The sequence below is a fragment of the Lithobates pipiens genome, unplaced genomic scaffold, assembly GCF_037356315.1.
Source record: "Lithobates pipiens isolate NorthernLeopardFrog02 unplaced genomic scaffold, aLitPip1_a1.2 Scaffold_30, whole genome shotgun sequence".
Lineage (NCBI taxonomy): Eukaryota > Metazoa > Chordata > Amphibia > Anura > Ranidae > Lithobates > Lithobates pipiens.
In genome coordinates, this window is record NW_027507791.1 from 112,368,974 (window position 1) to 112,389,528 (window position 20,555).

Genomic DNA, 20,555 nt, shown 5'->3' on the forward strand with positions numbered 1-20,555 from the left:
ACAAAGCACTATCAGCCCTAGTGGAGTGCGCTTTGATTTGAGAGGGTAGAATTACCTCTTTAAACCATAAGCTTGAAAGATTACTTGTCTAATCCATTTAGAAATAGTAGATTTCAATGCTGCCTGTCTTCTTTTATGACCTTCAGGCAGCACAAAACAAAATATCAGTTTTCCGAATCTGAGCAGTCGCCTTTAAGTAGTCTTTGACGGCTCTCACCATTTCAAGAGAATGTAGTGATTTTTCTTCCATAGAACAGGGTTCTGGAAAAATTAAGGTAGAACAATATCCTGGTTTAGATAAAAACCTGATATTACCTTTGGTAAAAAGTTAGGATGAAGACGCAATACTACCTTATTCTTGTGAACAATAAAAGAAAGAGCAGCCAATTCTGATGCCCTTCTTACAGCAGATATGGTTACCAGAAAAAATTATTTCCTTGTCAAAAAGGACCAAGGGAATATGTTGTATCCGCCCAAAAAAGGCAGTTTTGTAATGTCAACAAAACAAAATTCAAGTCCCAAAGGTTTAGGGGCTACCTAAATGAAGATTAAGCCATGTTACCCCCCTGAATAACATTACGACCAAAGAATGTGAAGGAAGTGGTCGTTGAAATAATACCGATAAGGCCAAGAACTGTCCTTAGAAAGCACTCATGGCCAGCCTTATTTCTCACCCCATCTGCAGAAAGTCAAGGATTCTACCTTTGACCTATTTCCTGGGGTGCAACTCCTGGTTTCACACCAGGAGACATATGTTTCTCAGACTTCTGACGGCCTATGCTTCTTCATAGTGTGGGTCTCAATAGCCAGACCATTAAATTTGGCGTTTGTAAAGTCGGATGGAGCACTGGACCTTGCGAGAGAAGGTCTGGCCGTGATGGTAGAATCCATGGGTCCCCTACTGCCATCTTTATGATCTCTGCATACCAAGATTTACTGGGCCTCGTTGGGGGCCACAAGAATCAACAACTTCACTTCCTGCTTGATTGTGTGAAGAAGTTGTGGATGCAGGCAGAATAGGAGGGAATGCATAAATCAGTGAGAACCGATTCCACACGAATAGCAAGGCATCTGTTCCACATGCTAGCGGATCCTTTGTTCTTGACGCAGTTGTCGATTTCTTTGTTGAACCTGAAAGCAAACAGATCTATGTCTGGGATCCCCCATTTTTGACATATTGACAGGAAGATATGGGGGTGAAGGAATCATTCTCCCGGGAACAACTACTGGTGACTCAAGTAGTCCGCCTGCCAATTTTCTGTTCCTAGAATGAAGACCGATAGACAAAGTACAGTATAGTTTTCTGCCCAAGATTCATCTTTCTCTGGGCTGCACAACTTCTTGTGCCCCCTTGGTGATTAATATAGGCCATTGCTGTGGCATTGTCGGATTTAATTCTGGCAGGACAATACCATAAACTGAATGTTCGAGCTCTGGGGACCAAGAGCTCTGCCTGAATTTCTAAAATGTTAATGGGCAAGGCCATTTCTGATCTGGGCCACGTCTCTTGGACAGTTTCCTCTTCAAGGACTGTTCCCCAATCTAAAAAAAAAATAAAAAATAGGAGGTTGGCATATGTTGTTAATACTTCCCAAGTAACTGAAGGAAGGATTTTCCCTTTAGTTTTTTGGATATTAACCATAAAGTGAGGCTCCGGCACACCCAGCCTACAGCACCTGGTATTTCCAGGTGGTTTCTCATCCGGGTACTAACCAGGCCTGACCCTGCTTAGCCTCCAAGATCAGACGAGATTGGGCACTATCAGGGAAATGTGGCCGTAGGTGTCAAACACATTGGGAATATAGAGCTTGAACCCTTTGTTCCAAGCCAATAGGATACTATTTTTCAGCAGTCTTGAATGAAACGGAGTATAAGGAACGGCCTCAAATAAAGCCATCATCTTTCCCAACAACCTCATGCAAAGCTGAACAGAAAAAAGTCATCTTGCTTCGACCACCTAAATAAGTTCATTTATGGCGCTGATCTATGCCTAGGGTAAGAATACCCTTTTCTGGGTGTACCTATGATCGGACCCTAGTATTTTAGCCTTGTTCATGGTTTTAAAGAAGATTTCTCCTAGGTTGAAAATCCGACCTAGATATTCCAGGTAGTGGAATGTGGTGACTATACTTTGGTCTAAGCAGGCTACCTACTGGTCTATCAAGAACAGATCGACTAGGTAAACCATAATCATTATACCTTGGGCCCTTAATCTGACTAGAAGAGGGGCTAGAACCTTTGTAAACACTCAAGGTGCAGTAGCTAGACTGGAAAGCAGAGCTATACACTGAAAATTAATATTTTGCACCTTAAAAAGTAGATATTACTAGTGAGCAATGAAATAGGCATATGGAGGTATGCATCTTTGATGTTGATTGAGGCCAGTTCTCCTCCTCGCAGGATGGAGATAATGGATTTGGATTGACTCCATACGAAAAAAAGAGTTGTTATATTCAGGAATAGAATTTCGGTTTTTGAGATCCAGCATGTCCATTTGGATTTGGCACTGTGAAAAAAAAGAGGTTTGAATCAAACCCCAACCTCTGTTCTTACATGGGGACCCCCATGATCACTTTTTTTCTGAATCCCTAGAAACATTTGATCTTAAAAAACGATGAGACGGGAACTCTTGGAACTCCAGTTTGTACCCTGGAGCTATTGATGGAAGTCACCCATTCGTCTACACACTCTTCCTGCCAGATCCTTGAGAACTGCAGAAGAATTCTCCCTATTCAATTGTTGATGCCTCTGGCACAGAAGAAGCTTTAAAACAAAAATACATTTACTCCTTTATTTAAATTGCAAAAGGGGTGCTTTCCACTAGAATTTCTTTGGATGTATTATCCAAACCATCCCCAAACAGCGGTTTCACCGCAAAAAGGAAGACTAGCCAGGAGCTTTTTTCAAGGCACTTAGACACAAGGCCTGAAGGATAGAATCTCTCATAGCAAATATTGCAAACATAAAGCTGCCTCCTGGGCCTGCTGAGCAGGATAACCTTGAACACCTGTTTAAACTGGTCTCTCAATGATTAAGCAATTACTGTCAGCGCAGGCTGAGACACTCAATCTGCCAGAGAAAAAAAATGTTTTTTTTTTCCTCTCAATAGGAATTCCACCTTTTTGTCCGTTGGATCCCTAAGCATTTGAGCATTGTCTGCCGGACAAGTCAAACCTATTCACAGAAGATATAGCAGTGTTAGTTGCTGGTATACCCTACTTAGTGAATTTCCTCCACCATAGGATAAAGTGTGAAAACTTTTTAGGAGGGGAAAAAATGCTTATTTGGGTGATCCTCTCAGATACAAAAAAGCTTTTCCAGCAATGAATGGACAAGAAAAGGCCTGCACAGCTTGAGGAGGCTTTAGTGAACCCAAACACTCAGTAAGGCCGCGTACACACGCGCGGACTGTTCGCCCAACCTTGTTCGGCAAACAGTTTGTCAAACAGTCCGCTCAAAATTTGCATGAGCGGACTTGCCCACACACGAGCGGACTGTTTGACGAACAAGGTTGGGCAAACAGTTCGCTCAACTTTTGAAATGAACGGACTCGCCCACGTAAGGAGGAGGCAAATCCGCCCATTTCGAGCGCGTGTACAGGTAGGCGGGGCCCGCGAAGGAGACGTCGCGGGCTCCGCCGCCTGGAATGGGCTTAAAGGGGAACCCCAACGCCGAAAAAAATCGGCGTGGGGGTTCCCCCCAAGTCCACACCAGACCCTTGTCCGAGCACGCTACCCGGCCGGCCAGGAAAGGGGGGCGAGCGAGCGCGCCCCCCCTCCTGAGCCGTACCAGGCCGCGTGCCCTCAACATGGGGGGTGCCTTGGGGAAGGGGGGGGCCGCGCGGCCCCCCCACCCCAAAGCACCTTGTCCCCATGTTGATGAGGACAAGGGCCTCTTCCCGACAACCCTGGCCGTTGGTTGTCGGGGTCTGCGGGCGGGGGGCTTATCGGAATCCGGGAGCCCCCTTTAAGAAGGGGGCCCCCGGATACCGGCCCCCCACCCTATGTGAATGAGTATGGGGTACAATGTACCCCTACCCATTCACCTGTGAAATAAAGTACAAATAAAAACACAACACAGGGGGAAAAAATATTTTATTGCACAGCCGGGGGTCTTCCGTCTTCGGGGGTCTTCTCGCCGGACTCCTCCGCTATGTGTGTGTAGCTCTTTTGCCAGCGGAGGAGTCCGGCTTTCTTCCTCCCCGCCGCCGGCCTCTTCTCCCGACTTCGGGGGTCTTGTCCCCCTCTTCGGTTCTTCTGCCGGGCCACCGCGCCTGGTCCGGTGGCCCGGTCTTCTGTCGCCGTCTTCCGTTCTTCTGTCGCCGCCTTCGGTTCTTCTGCCGGGCCACCGCGCCTTCTTGTAGCTCTTTTACAGGCGGTGGCCCGGTCTTCTGTCGCCGTCGCCGCCTTCCGTTCTTGTTCTTCTTCTTGTTCTTCTTGTTCTTCTCCAGGCGATGTTGACTCGACGAGCTCTCCGGCCGGAATGCCGGGGACGCGCTGTGCGGTCACTTATATAGTGACAATGGGGCGGGGTCACATGGTATATGTCACATGGGTTGGTCACATGGGTTGATGTCACATGGGGACTATGACATCGTAAGGGGGCGGGGTCACCATGTGACATCAACCCATGTGACATATACCATGTGACCCCGCCCCATTGTCACTATATAAGTCACAGCGCAGGGCGGCTCTGGCATTCCGGCCGGAGGGAGCGACGTGTCAACATCGCCTGGAGAAGAACAAGAAGAACAAGAAGAACACGAACGGAAGGCGGCGACGGCGACAGAAGACCGGGCCACCGCCTGTAAAAGAGCTACAAGAAGGCGCGGTGGCCCGGCAGAAGAACCGAAGGCGGCGACAGAAGAACGGAAGACGGCGACAGAAGACCGGGCCACCGGACCAGGCGCGGTGGCCCGGCAGAAGAACCGAAGAGGGGGACAAGACCCCCGAAGTCGGGAGAAGAGGCCGGCGGCGGGGAGGAAGAAAGCCGGACTCCTCCGCTGGCAAAAGAGCTACACACACATAGCGGAGGAGTCCGGCGAGAAGACCCCCGAAGACGGAAGACCCCCGGCTGTGCAATAAAATATTTTTTCCACCTGTGTTGTGTTTTTATTTGTACTTTATTTCACAGGTGAATGGGTAGGGGTACATTGTACCCCATACTCATTCACATAGGGTGGGGGGCCGGTATCCGGGGGCCCCCTTCTTAAAGGGGGCTCCCGGATTCCGATAAGCCCCCCGCCCGCAGACCCCGACAACCAACGGCCAGGGTTGTCGGGAAGAGGCCCTTGTCCTCATCAACATGGGGACAAGGTGCTTTGGGGTGGGGGGGCCGCGCGGCCCCCCCCTTCCCCAAGGCACCCCCCATGTTGAGGGCACGCGGCCTGGTACGGCTCAGGAGGGGGGGCGCGCTCGCTCGCCCCCCTTTCCTGGCCGGCCGGGTAGCGTGCTCGGACAAGGGTCTGGTGTGGACTTGGGGGGAACCCCCACGCCGATTTTTTTCGGCGTTGGGGTTCCCCTTTAAGCCCATTCCAGGCGGCGGAGCCCGCGACGTCTCCTTCGCGGGCCCCGCCTACCTGTACACGCGCTCGAAATGGGCGGACTTTCCGAGCGGGAACAGTCCGCTCATTTCGAAAGTACAGCGGACAGGCCCACACACGGGCGGACTGTTCGCTCAAACACAGTTTCAGCGGACAGTTTTTCGGAATTTCCGAAAGACTTTGTCCGTCCAACTGTCCGCTGAAACTGTCCGCTGAAAGCCCACACACGAGCGGACTGTCCGCCCAAACACTGTTCAGCGGACAAGGTTGGGCGAACAGTCCGCCCGTGTGTACGCGGCCTTAAGGGTACATAAATTGCATCATCAATCTTAAGGTTGGAATAGCCGATTCTCCCGCATTTGACACCTCAGAAGAGGAGTCATCAGCCTCACCACGGTCCCCTGAGGGAATTCGCCTTCTCCTGCCCCTAGTTGCTCAGTTTGATGGTCCTGGGTAATGGAAGAGAACCTGTCACATTTTGACCCACACTGGGATGTGATTAAAGTCAAATATCATAAAATAAACAGGGGCTGCAGTGTTAAAAACAGTTGCAGACATTTCATGGCCTTGATGCTCACATCTAAAGCTAATCCTGTAAAATTCCTGACTTTGTGCAAGTGTACAAAGTGTGCTAGTGTAACAATCAATGCTGGTTTGAAGCCAAAAAGGTTAGTCACATCAAATAGTGCTTTGGATTTACATTTTTATTCTGTTCACTCAATTTGCATTCTGTAAACAAACAATTAAATTATATATTTTTAAATTATATATTTTTGAAAGTATTCTTACTTTACAGAATTTGTTCACACCTTTCTAAAACGTTTGCACAGTACAATACACATTTTACCACTAATTCCAGTAAGAGCTCTGTGAAGCATAATGGCACTGGTTGATCATACACATTTTTTTATGAATACACATATAACCTTACCGAAGTTACATCCAGTTCTTGCAACTTAGACCTCATACACATGGACATTGTGGGCATCCAGTATACAATGCAGGCATACTTCCATGTCCAGGGGAGAAAACTGCAGCAAATAGTTGCCCAAAGTAATAAATGGCTGCACAAGGGTATATGCTGTGCTTGCGTAAACGTGTATGCTGGCATAAATCCCTGAATGCAGCTTTTATGTGCTAAAGGATTTAGACACTTGTGCGAGTTTATGCCAGCATGGTGCATAGCCGAGTACAGCCATCCATTACTATGAGCAGCTGTCTCTCCCAGGTGCAGAAACATGCACACAATTTAAGTTGGATGCCTGAAAGAATCCATGTTCATGAGGCCTTAATTTTTAATTATATCAATCTATGCTTAATTCTATTTTTGTTTGCAGCCACAATGAAATGTTGATTTTCGTTTTTCCGAGCAGGGGCTACATTGTCTTGGTAAACATTTTCTTGGGATTTTAAGTTGGCTGGCAATTGGTAGGTTAATTATACATAGCATTTTTTTATCCCCTTTCCCATTCTTAAGGTATCAAACTGAGCATAACAGCCCTCAATATGTCATACTGCCCTTGACTTCTGAAACCCAGGAGAGCTCAATAGCATTTTGTAGAAACCTATTAGAGGCACTGCTTTATGTCTCCATCCAACCCTAACTAATGACCTGGATGTGTAACAGAGAATGTTGTGTGGTCCTGTCCTAACACCTGCTGGGATGCTGACAAGGGTCTTCCCTGTGCTCTTTCTGCTTCACCTTTGATTAGAATTAATGACAGTTCCCTGATGTTGTAAGCTCACTCCCCATCCAACAGTCCAGGACAAAGAATACACCAACACCATTTCCTTATCACACCAATGTAAATAAAAAAAACAGCTTGTCAGGATGGGTCATCTCAGTAGGAAAACCAGTTAGAACAAAAGTTAAACACAAACTTGCTGCCTGAGAGGTATACGATAAATGTTAGGTATAGCTACAGATGTCCACAAATGTGTGTATTTTTAGAGTGGTTCAGTTAATGATACTGATGTTTAAAAAAATATACAATTTTGTACAAAACTATTGTTTGCTGATCACTGCTTTACTAACCTAAAGTGGAAATTAAAGCAAAACTAAATCAAAAATATATTATATTGCAGTTTACCAATTTTTCCTTTATTTTAACCTGGTAATCTTGGCAGTAAATCTGTTATTTTTCAACTTCTTTTAACAGACCAAGCTATCCAGCAAAAGTGGTAGTGACAGGGGTGCTTACAGTGGTGAGCTTTCATTCATGTATGTAAAACCTTTAACCCGAAAAGAAAAGACATTCCTGTAATTTGATAGTTATCTAAATCTGTTAGTGCATCTAACACTACCATCTTCTTAGATAGACAATGCTTCTTTCTAAAGTAAATGACCATATCGCTTTCATTCTGAGTGGAGACATTGTAAGACAGGATGTGTGTTACTGGCCAGATTTACAGATAAAAAAAGCCTAAAAAAGAAAATGAAGATTACAATTAAAAGGAAAATAAGTGCAAATATTTTTTGCAGGTAAAATATCCCCTGCTCGCTATCACAGTGAGGAGAATGAGAGGGAGAGGCTGCAGCTGTTGAAATATGTTACATGTTCCACCCTAAATACCGGTGGAACATGTAACATGTTCCAAAAGGTGAACTTATTCTTTTACGGATTGGTAAGGATAAATGCAACAAAACAGAAGGTAAGTAGTAGGCACAGAGGCAAAGAAACACTAAGTATAAAGTCCAAAAAGTCACTGGAAAGTCCATACACTAGAGCCAGCTTGTCCAAGAATGTAGCTCACTCTGAAAATAGAAGGAAAGGAAAAAAGAATAAACAGGAAAGTGCCACTACGTGTAGTAGATCAAGATGTGGTTATTTTGTCTCCATAATGGGCTCCTCCCAAGATAAAAGACATAAACAGGCTCATCTGAATGCGATGGTGCTGGGTGCTGTGTCCGTCATGCATCTGGAATGCTTTAGCAGGGAGGAGAAAGTCTGCTGGTGCCGGGAGCCAGAGAAGGAAGTCTGCTGGGAGAACCCAGTAGTCCCAATGGAATGCAGTGTGGTAGGCAGCATGGCGGAAGCAGCTCGGGCTTTGCCGACATCCGGGGTCCCAGGATTCTGTTTGGTGAGCATCATTCTATGCATTAAGGTGAAAAGCCTTCTGTGCTGCAACTGGCCCGAGCCCCCTCCCCTTTTTCTTGCCTGAGCCCACCCTTTCCAGCTGTGGGCACAAGTCCAGCAACTTCAGCCTCTTTCTCCATCCTCAATGGATAGATTTATAGCAGCAGCAGCCATTGGCTCCCACTACTGTCAATCAAATCTGTGACATGAGAGTGTGGGGGGGGGGGGGGCAGGGCCGAGTCCTGCTGTCTGTGTCAATGAGCGCAGCAGTGGGACTCATTAGCGTGCCCGCACAGATGCCCCCAGGGAAAGTGGCTCTCCGTGGGGCCCCCAATGAAGAGGAGGAGCCAGAAGCGCCGCCAGGGCACCCCAAAGGAAGAGGATCGGTGCTGCTTTGTGCAAAACCCTTGCACAGAGCAGGTAAGTATAAAATGTTTGTTATTTAAAAAACAAAACAAAATAAAAACAAACCTTAACAATCAGTTTTTTTTGTAAACTTCTGTTTATTGAATTTTTAAAGGGTATACAAAAATTGCCAGCATACAAGCTGCCGTGTACCAAACATACAAAAATTCAAAAAGAAAAACTAAACAAAGAAAGTAAAAATAACAGTACAATAGTAGCCTCATCAAGTTTGCAGGTGCTTAACCACTTAAGTACCGAGCCTCTTTCTGAGATTTGTTGTTTACAAGTTAAAAACAGTTTTTTTTTATAGAAAATTACTTAAAACCCCCAAACATTACACATTTTTTTTTCTAACACCCTAGAGAATAAAATGGCGGTCGTTGCAATACTTTCTATCACACCGTATTTGTGCAACGGTCTTACAAGCGCACTTTTTTTTTGGAAAAAATTAATTTTTGGGAATTAAAAAATAAGACAACAGTAAAGTTAGCCCAATTTTTATATATATTGTTAAAGATAATGTTACGCCGAGTAAATTGATACCCAACATGTCATGCTTCAAAATGGCACTCACTCGAAGGAATGGCGACAAACTTTTACCCTTACAAATCTCCATAGGCGACGTTTAAAAAAATTCTACAGGGGAGGTCTAGGGCTAGAATTATTGCTCTCGATCTACCGATCACTGCGATACCTCACATGTGTGGTTTGAACACCGTTTTTATATGCGGGCACTACTCACGTATGCGAGACGGCTCGCTCTGCCCCATCCACAGCTCAGCGCTCCAATAAGCGAGGAGGGAGATGAGCAGAGAGCTGCGACTGACAGTCTACAGCTCTCTGCTCACGGAGCTCTGAAGACCGAACCATAAGTGGTGTTTGATCGCACGGTTTTCAGTGTAGAGGCGCCGGGGGACAGATGCAGCATTGGACCGATGCTGCATCTACCTAGGTAAGTATGAATGGGGGGAAAAAATTAACCCATAGTTCTCTTTTAAGTGCTTTATAAACACATATATTCGCAAATGTATGCAGAATGTACATTGAGCTGCTTGTGCATTCTTTGAGTTTCATTTGCAGAATCAAAAATATTCCTGTGCGCATGTATGGGAGTTACATCATCCAGACCTGGCCAATCGAATAGTTCTAAGATTAGGAACCCAGATGAAGCTAAGGTGTCAGCAAGGAAAATTGTGGACATTGAATCACTGGATAATTATACTTTTCCTTCAGTTAAACATTCAGTTAATAAAAAAATTAATTCAGCTACAAGTTTTTCGATCGCCTTCCCTATTCAGAGAGTATACATGAGCTAGAAAATGTTATACAATAAAAATGATATATGGATATAAATTAGTTCAATCTAAGGGGATGAATATAACTGACACATGTGTAAAGTTGGTTCACTTTTCTGCACAAAAAAAAAATGCTTTCTATCATTACCAGGGCTTTGCAAAGTCCTGTTCAGATTAAAAATACTGTCCCTTTTCAATTTCATATATTCGTGCCCTGACCTCAAACTGCTAGAGGGAGAGAGTGCACTGCTTAAGTTCAAAGTTTGAACGAGTCACTAACGATCATCCCATCCTGCTGTTTAGCCAAGTCGATTTAGTAGCAACCATCTACAGCTTTACAGTAAATAGGTAGAGCAGGACATAAAGGCAGGATGGGTGGATCTGCAGCTTGGCCACTTCAGTCCACACAATCACCTGCCAGAATACCTGGCTCATTATAAAAGGGCTATGATCCCTCACAGGAAAATTCTGTGCTATGAATTAAAAAAAAAACTCAGTAGATGGTGAACTGAAAAACTATTATTTCTGTGAGAGGATTCACCTATGAGACCACGAGTTGTTCAGTCTGACCAGAAGCCAACTATATGGACGCCAGTATGGTTGCTTAGATAAGCAGTGGTTTGTTTCTTTGTTTTCACTGCTGAAGTGAAGCAGTTGTTAGTTAATGCGGTACATGAAAATAAACCGGGGACCAGTAATTCCTCAAAGAGACTGTTATACAGTGCCTTCCTGCCAAAAAGCTACCATCTGAGCATATCCCTTGTCACGATGGGTATAAATAACATTTCTTGTCATGAAACCAAATATTCAAAACATTCCAATATAAAGAAGGATAAAACAGTGCATCACTTTTGGGTTTCAAATTCTTAAACATATTGGCTGCCATTATATCTTCAGTGCAGGTTTTGGCACAGCAACACTGATACACCCAAAAGCAATATGGCACTGTGCTCTTATAAAGCAAAGTTTTATCACAGGCCAGCAAGAGTTATATTAGAAGAAAAAAATATATTATAAATGAGAAAATAGCAAGAATTAAAATTAGTCTCTGCACAAATGGATGGATGCAGTTTCTGTTACACCAGAGCTCTGTTTGCTTCGCATTTTCTCGGGAAACACTCAAATGTCTTATTTGACAACGTACTAATCGAACTGTGAAGAACATAGAGGCAATGGTCTATGTACTTATGTCAGCCCTTTACCTATGCCCTTATTAGGCTAAATACTATAAAATTGTAGATACAAAGAAACGGATGTACAAATATTGACTGTGGTACTGTCTTTTTGATTGATGGTTTTTTTTCACTAAAACCAAATATTTTGTTGGCCATAGCTACAAATTAACTTCCTCATTTCATTTTTTTTGTTATTATTCTTATTAGAGATTTTCAACTATACATACATAAAAAAAAATTACAATATAGCAAACAAAAAGAAAACAAATTCAAATACAAAACACAACTCCAAAAAGGGTACAAGAAAACAACCCCAAAAGAAAATAAGAATGTGCCTGTCCCTAAAAAATGGTAGCAGGGTAGGAAGAAGAGGTGCTCTCATGACTAATGTAGCGCAATCCTCATCCTCAGTGATATTCTAGTAGCGCTCAATTCAGCCCAACCCCCCCCCCCCCCCTCCACCCAATCTGTACACAAGAGCAGTGAATAACAGAAAGCAGATTGTCATATTGATTAAATAATACATGTAACCAGACCTCAGGGGGGGGGAGGGGGGGTCTACAAGCTCCAATAACCACTCAGTAGCTTAACTCATTGTAACATAAAAACAGGTGAGAAGACCCTTACAAATGTCTTTGTCTGAAAATATTAATAAGGAGTGTTCTAATCGGAAATAGTAATAGTGGAGAAGAACCAACCTCCCCACACTTTATCAATTTTTTTGAAAGCCCGCCTATTGAAAATGGTGGCCTTGTACAGAGGGATTGCTTTATTCCCCAGTGACTTCCAAGCCCCCGCAATAGGTTCAGATGTTTTTTTTTCCATGAAACGATGATAAGTTTCCTGGCATAGAAAAGTAGTATTGAAGGGTGCGCATTGCATACGTAATGGCTAGGGAATCCAGTAGACCCAAAAGGCATATCTCAACCGAGAGGGGAAAGGAAATAGTAGTGACTAAGGTAAACCAAGACAGAACCTCACGCCAGTAAATTTGAACTGAAGCAACACCAGCAAGAGCAGAACTTAAGCCTGTAAATCCTAGCCAGTCTGGCTGGGGTGAGATAAATCCTATGAAGGAATTTGTAATGGTTTAAGTAATTCCTGGCAGCAACCAATCTAGTGAAAGTGACCTCCCAGATATCATCCCAATGATCTTTATTCAACCCAGGATCAGCAGGATCCATGGTCTCTGGTGGCAGAACTGTGTCAACAACATGAAAGTTTCTAGGAATAAATAAGCGGTTGCTATGACTTAACATATTTTGAGGGGCTTAGGGTGTCACGTGTATAGGAACACTAGAGGAGATGAGGGCGTTACCTGAAGGAGGCCGCGCCTCCGAAACATGTTATTCATATCAACCGCAGGGCTGGCTAGTCCGTGCGAGTGTTGAGCGGCACGTGAGATAAGGAAGTGGGCTTTTGGTATTAACAGCTACAACCCTTCACCACACGACAAGTTGTTGTGAGCCAACTGATTTACACAGACCAGTAGAGGAGGCTTGCATCAAGCTCTTCATGATTTACACAGACCAGGATTTACACAGACCAGGAGAGAAGGCTTGCATCGAGCTCTTCATGCTAAATTACATCGGATGTTTGTGAATGCAACCTTTGATTTTATGATAATTTATGAATAAATACAGTATTACACTAGGGCCGGCTTGTGCTCTCTCTTGACTTGTATACTTTCGGCACTGGTTAGGAGCACTGGTGGGCACTGGCTAGCAACATGCTGGTGACTGTGTGGGACCAATGCCCCTTTTACAGAAGAAAGGAAATCTTCTTTATTTTTTTCTCTTCATGCTGTCAGCGTGAGGGGGAAAAAGGCAGACTACCAGCTTCTGTTTACATCATGTGATCAGCTGTCATTGGCTGACAGCTGATCACGTGATAAAGGGCCGTGATCAGCAGTTTAATCCAATCTGTGATCAGCCAAGTCCCGAGGACTTGGTGATCACTGAGCATGCTGCGCTGCCCATGCAGGGGGCATGCAGGCAGTGCGAGCATGGGAGGACGTCCTCCTGGCAATGTAAGCCCACACTGTAGCCAACTTTAGGCTAAAGAGTGGGCATCAAGTAGTTAATACCAATGGAAAACTGGATCTGTGGCTTGATCATAAACACAGTGACATCCCATCGGCCACACCTCAGACCTTGGTGATTGGCCAAATAATTCCTGCGATCATCCCCCTATATGCCCAGAAAAGGAGGAACTACAGCCACACTTGACAGCTCTTTCTTAACAAGGATCACCTGTCAAGATTTATAAGAGCCAAGTACTTCTAGTTGATTGGACTCTGCTGAACCAGGACTTGATAAGTACTTTTTCAACCCTCTTTGTTTTCTGGTGTCTCTTTTTCCTTTGTAATAATCTTTTCTGTAAATATTTTGTTTGCACCGTTTTTGTGTGTATTACTGTTTTTTGTTTTTTTATTAAACAATATTTCAAAATCATCAACATTGTGTCTAATGTACTAATGCAGAACTTAACCAGTTGCCGACCGCCGCACGCCGATGTACGTCGGTAGAATGGCACGGGCAGGCATAAGGACATACATGTACGTCCCTTGCCTCCCGCGGGTCGGGGGCCCGATCGGGCCCCCGCCCGGTGCCTGCGGCGGTCGGTTTTCGTCCGGGAGCGATCCGGGACGAGGGGGCGGCCATTCATTCATGGCCACCCCCTCGCGATCGCTCCCGACGAATAGAAATCCCCGGTGACATCACTTCCTCTCCTGTAATGTAAACACAGGAGAGGAAGTGATGTATTCTCTCCTCCGTGTCGGTATTTTTCGTTCCGACACGGAGGAGAGCGGATCGGTGAGTTGCACCAACACTCTACACACACAGTAGAACATGCCAGGCACACTCACACCCCCCCTTTACCCCCCGATCACCCCCCAATTACCCCTGCCCCCCAGTCACAGTGACACCAATGTCATTTTTTTTTTTTTTGCATTGGTGTCATTTGTGACTGTAATAACTGTTAGGGCAGTTAGAGTTAGCCCCCTTTAGTTCTAATGTACCCCCCTAACCCCCCCAATAAAGGTTTAACCCCGTGATCACCCCCCGTCGCCAGTGTCACTAAGGCTGGGTTCACATTGCAGCGGTTTATGAGAACGAATGTGATTCGCACCGCACTGCAGTGCAAATCACATCCGATCTCTGTGCGATTCGAGTTCAGCCATTCGCCGCACCCGCCACACCCACCGCAAATTCGCACGGGACCCTTTTTTTGGCCCGCAGCAGAATCGGATCGCATGGGTGTTCACACCATGCGATCCGAGTTTGCAGATCGCACTGCGATATGCGAACTGATCTGGGGGTGTCAGTAACATTTCACTGACACTCCCAGCAGTTCCATTAGGGCAGTGTGAACTGCCGCCGGGAGGCATGCGATGCGGGAACCCGCCGCGGATTCGTGGCGTTTCCGCATCGCTCCAGTGTGAACCCAGCCTAATAAGCGATCATTTTTCTGATCGCCGTATTAGTGTCACAGGTGACGCTAGTTAGGCAGGTAGGTATTTAGGTTCGCCGCAGCTTTTTATAGCGCCAGGGACCCCCATATACTACCGCATAAAGCCCCCTGATTGCCCCCTAGTTAACCCTTTCACCAGTGATCACCATATAACTGTTACAGGTGACGCTGGTTGGTTAGTTATTTTTTTATAGTTTCAGGGCACCCGCCATTTATTACCTAATAAAGGTTTAACCCCCTGATCACCCGGCGGGTGTCATTTGTGACTAATAACTGTTAGGGCAGTTAGGGTTAGCCCCCTTTAGTTCTAAGGTACCCCCCTAACCCCCCCAATAAAGGTTTAACCCCGTGATCACCCCCCGTCGCCAGTGTCACTAAGGCTGGGTTCACATTGCAGCGGTTTATGAGAACGGATGTGATTCGCACCGCACTGCAGTGCAAATCACATCCGATCTCTGTGCGATTCGAGTTCAGCCATTCGCCGCACCCGCCGCAAATTCGCACGGGACCCTTTTTTTGGCCCGCAGCAGAATCGGATCGCATGGGTGTTCACACCATGCGATCCGAGTTTGCAGATCGCACTGCGATATGCGAACTGATCTGGGGGTGTCAGTAACATTTCACTGACACTCCCAGCAGTTCGCATAGGGCAGTGTGAACTGCCGCCGGGAGGCATGCGATGCGGGAACCCGCCGCGCATTTGTGGCGTTCCCGCATCGCTCCAGTGGGAACCCAGCCTAATAAGCGATCGTTTTTCTGATCGCTGTATTAGTGTCACAGGTGACGCTAGTTAGGCAGGTAGGTATTTAGGTTCGCTGCAGCTTTTTATAGCGCCAGGGACCCCCATATACTACCGCATAAAGCCCCCTAATTGCCCCCTAGTTAACCCTTTCACCAGTGATCACCATATAACTGTTACAGGTGACGCTGGTTGGTTAGTTATTTTTTTATAGTTTCAGGGCACCCGCCATTTATTACCTAGTCTCACTAGTGTACCCCTAAATTTAGGGGTGTCTACTTTCCAAAATGGGGTCATTTGGGGGGGGTTTGTGCCATCTTGGCATTTTATGGCCTTCAAAACTGTAACGCCCTTAGAAAGCCTGAAGGCGGTGCTTGGTTTTCGGGGCCCCGTACGCGGCTAGGCTCCCAAAAAGTCCCACATATGTGGTATCCCCGTACTCAGGAGAAGCAGCAGAATTTATTTTGGGGTGTCATTTCACATATGCCCATGGCATGCGTGAGCAATATATCATTTAGTGACAACTTTGTGAAAAAAAAAAAAAAAAAAAAGTTTGTAATTTTCCCGCAACTTGTGGCAAAATATAAAATATTCCATGGACTCAACATGCCTCTCAGCAAATAGCTTGGGGTGTCTACTTTCTAAAATGGGGTCATTTGTGGGGGTTTTGTGCCATCTTGGCATTTTATGGCCTTCAAAACTGTAATAGGTAGTGAGAAGTGAACTCAAAAATTTACGCCCTTAGAAAGCCTGAAGGCGGTGCTTGGTTTTCGGGGCCCCGTACGCGGCTAGGCTCCCAAAAAGTCCCACATATGTGGTATTCCCGTACTCAGGAGAAGCAGCAGAATTTATTTTGGGGTGTCATTTCACATATGCCCATGGCATGCATGAGCAATATATCATTTAGTGACAACTTTGTTAAAAAAAAAAAAAAAAAAAAAAAGTTTGTAATTTTCCCGCAACTTGTGGCAAAATATAAAATATTCCATGAACTCAACATGCCTCTCAGCAAATAGCTTGGGGTGTCTACTTTCTAAAATGGGGTCATTTGTGGGGGTTTTGTGCCATCTTGGCATTTTATGGCCTTCAAAACTGTAATAGGTAGTGAGAAGTGAACTCAAAAATTTACGCCCTTAGAAAGCCTGAAGGCGGTGCTTGGTTTTCGGGGCCCCGTACGCGGCTAGGCTCCCAAAAAGTCCCACATATGTGGTATCCCCATACTCAGGAGAAGCAGCAGAATTTATTTTGGGGTGTCATTTCACATACGCCCATAGCATGTGTGAGCAATATATCATTTAGTGACAACTTTGTGTAAAAAAAAAAAAAAATTTTTTTTTGTCATTATTCAATCGCTTGAGGCAAAAAAATAAAATATTCAATGGGCTCAACATGCCTCTTATCAATTTCCTTAGGGGGTCTACTTTCCAAAATGGGGTCATTTGGGGGGGTTTTGTACTGCCCTGCCATTTTAGCACCTCAAGAAATGAGATAGGCAGTCGTAAACTAAAAGCTGCGTAAATTCCAGAAAACGTACCTTAGTTTGTAGATGTGACAACTTTTGCGCAAACCAATAAATATACAATTATTGACTTTTTTTTTACCAAAGACATGTGGCTGAATACATTTTGGCCTAAATGTATGACTAAAATTGAGTTTATTGGATTTTTCTAATAACAAAAAGTAGAAAATATCATTTTTTTTCAAAATTTGCGGTCTTTTTACGTTTATATCGCAAAAAATAAAAATCGCAGAGGCAATCAAATACCATCAAAAGAAAGCTCTATTTGTGGGAAGAAAAGGACGCAAATTTTGTTTGGGTACAACATTGCATGACCGCGCAATTACCAGTTAAAGCAGCGCAGTGCCAAAGTGTAAAAAGACCTCTGGTCATTTACCAGCAAAATGGTCCGGTCTGAAAGTGGTTAAAGAATCCCTGTCTCTTGAAGAGCGTTACTTTAGTGTGAATCTCTGGAAATGCCTGTCTGAGGGTAAAAGTGTGTGTTACAGACATGTCTTTTAAGCCATAATAGCTATTGCTAATATTATGGAAGTTTTGGTGGAGAGTAAAAGGTTAATTGCTTGGTTTACCAAACCCAGAAGCAATCATTCTCAGTCTATTGGCCCTTAGATTATGGTCCCGCGAGCTGGAGAAGCTTTATGCAGGGTGAGGCTGAGTGTGTCATTGCTGCGTATCCAAAATAGCATGGTGTGAGTTTGACTAGCGATTTGCCACAAGTTGGTGAAGAGGGCAGTGGTCTGACACCACATCTGTCCCAGACTCGGTATCCGTAAGCTCTAAAGCAGAGATAGGTAACCTTTGCTGTTCAGCAGTAGTGAAACTACAAATCCCATCATGCCTCTGTTTCTGGGACGGTGTGGGTGTCAGTGTTGAAATGCCTCATGGGACTTGAGTTCCACAACAGCTGGAGTGTTGAGTATGCCTACCCCTGCTCTAAGCAAGGTCAGTCTTGTATAGACATTTGCTTCTTTCCTGGACTGATGTAAATGGCTCTGCTCTGGGCAAAGCTGGGAAGCAATTGATAGGGCATTTATGTGTCAAACAATTCGGCTTTATCCTAGTTTATAACATATAACTAACTTCTAACCCCTATTATCAGAGCCCTATGTGCATAAACATTATACCTTCTCTCTCTGTTTCTGCTGTTTAACAAATTGGTAAATTTTGGCGAGTTAATCTAAAAAAACTGTATACTTTTCCACAATGTATTGGATCCAATGTAGCAATTGTGAAACCAGATGCAAGTAAAAAGCCTAACTCAAAAAGTAATGCCTGGCAATATGATCAGAAAGAAATTTTGCTTTTATAGAAACATTTCAGTTATTTGGAGTGCCAGTGTTGCTCTAGAGCTGATAGCAATCAGTTAAAGTCACTAAACCCACATCATAAAAAAAAAACAAAAAAACTATCAATAAATGATGTATTACATGCTGTTCATACTCACTCAGTCACTATGAGATTTGTCTTCTGTATTCTGCAAAAAATCGGGTTGATCCTTCTGCTCTCTATCTCCACCTCCCCAATTCTGCTAGGGATTTTGCAGTTGTAGTGACAACTCTGCACATGCTCGGTTTTCACTGAGTTTCTATGCTGAGCATTTCTTTCCTATCAAATCTGAGCAGCCTATGTGACTATACAGTCACACATGTGGGTGTATAGACAGTGGTAAATGACAGCCCACTCCCTCCCTCCTTTTCCATGTCTACTAACCAGCTAAATACAATGGGGTGGGATATTACATGTATTCTAAGACACAGGCTGGAGGGGTGTAACACAGGCTGTGACTGGCAGAAATCTGCCCACACCATGTTGTTGCCAAAAAATAATAAAGATTTGATTTCAAATATATATTTGACGATTTAAATGGTTTATTAAAATTATTTATTTACTTTTACTCTGTATCCCAAAGGCTGTTATTTTTCTTTATTCTGAACATGTGACCAGCAGCAGAGGACTAGAAGCTCCTCCTGCTTATGTTTCCATGCGGACAGGCTGGGAAAGATCTGGGTCATGTGACATTTGGATATCAAATAGAAAAAAAGATACTTCGGTTTTATTTTATTAACCACTTGAGGACCAGCTGCCACAGTTATACTGTGGCAGGTTGGCTTCCCCTGGGAAAATCACTGTAGCTGTACGTTGGCAGCTTTAAGACCACTAGGGGGTCCGCTGCGCAACGACCGAGCCGATTCGTGTACCCGGCGGCTGCGCTGTCCGACGGGCACCCACCATTGCTCCTGAGAGAGACACAGACAGATATCCGTTCCAGGAGAGAGGAGACAGATCTGCTGTTCCTACTAAGTAGCAACAGCGATCAGTCTCCTCCTCCAGGCAGTCCCATCCCCCCAATTAGAATCACTCCCTAGGACACACATTTAACCCCTTGATTGCCCCCTGGTGTTAACCCATTCCCTACCACTGACATTTATTCAGTAATCAGTGGGTATTTTTAGTTCTGATCTCTGTATAAAAGTCAATGGTCCCAAAAAGTGTGTCAAAAGTGTCTGTCTGTCCGCTGCAATGTCGCAGTCCCACTAAAAATCGCAGATCACCGCCATTATTAGTAAAAAAAATGAAAAATGATAAAAATGCCATAAATATATCCACCATTTTGTAGATGGTATAACTTTTGCGCAAACCAATCAATATATGCTTACTGCGATTTTTTTTTACCAAAAATATGTAGAAGATTACATATCGGCCTAAACTGAGGAAGACATTCTTTTTTTTTTATATATTTTTTTGGGGGATATTATAGGAAAAAATATAGCTTTTTTTCAAAATTGTCGCTATTTCTCATTCGTTCAGTGACAGACACAGCCTTTTTTTCAGAACCATAGAGTTATATCGCCCCCTGCAGGAGTAGGACACTAGGCAGAAATAAAGACTTGGCTATGCCCATTGGCAGTCCTAGGTGATATACACCCCCCTCTCTGCTATAGACCTTCAAGTTTTTTTTGTTTGCCTAGTCCTGCTGGGATCTCTAGGTCTGGCAATTTTTATTTCTGTTTGGTTTTTCCTGGATTTTTCTGGTGAGATCTACAATCAACTGTTGGGCGACGGGCTGAACATTCGATCCAGTGGTCACCCCAGTCTGGCCAGAGAGCTTGTGCAGACCGCAGCTACATGCTAGGTCAGCCGCGACATAGCCCCACTGGACGGGGGCTGGCTCTGCAAGTTAAACGTCTTGTGAGGTTGCATACGATCAGGTCTTGGCATCCCTCATGGCCGACAGCCCCCCACTTCGGTGGCGAGGAGGTTCTGTCTGGAGTGGTGCTCGCTTGGTCCTGGTATGGTGAGTAAATGGCCCCCTCTCCCCTTAGAGGGTT

The 20,555-nt window shown here is 44.7% G+C and overlaps 1 protein-coding gene and 1 pseudogene across 7 annotated transcripts in view; both read right to left on the reverse strand.

Annotated features, from left to right (window-relative positions):
• The window catches only part of CDIN1 (CDAN1 interacting nuclease 1), a 620,876-nt gene that overhangs the window by 257,047 nt on the left and 343,274 nt on the right, over positions 1-20,555 (reverse strand). The window lies entirely within an intron of this gene.
• On the reverse strand, positions 1,665-1,783 carry LOC143947826 (5S ribosomal RNA; annotated as a pseudogene).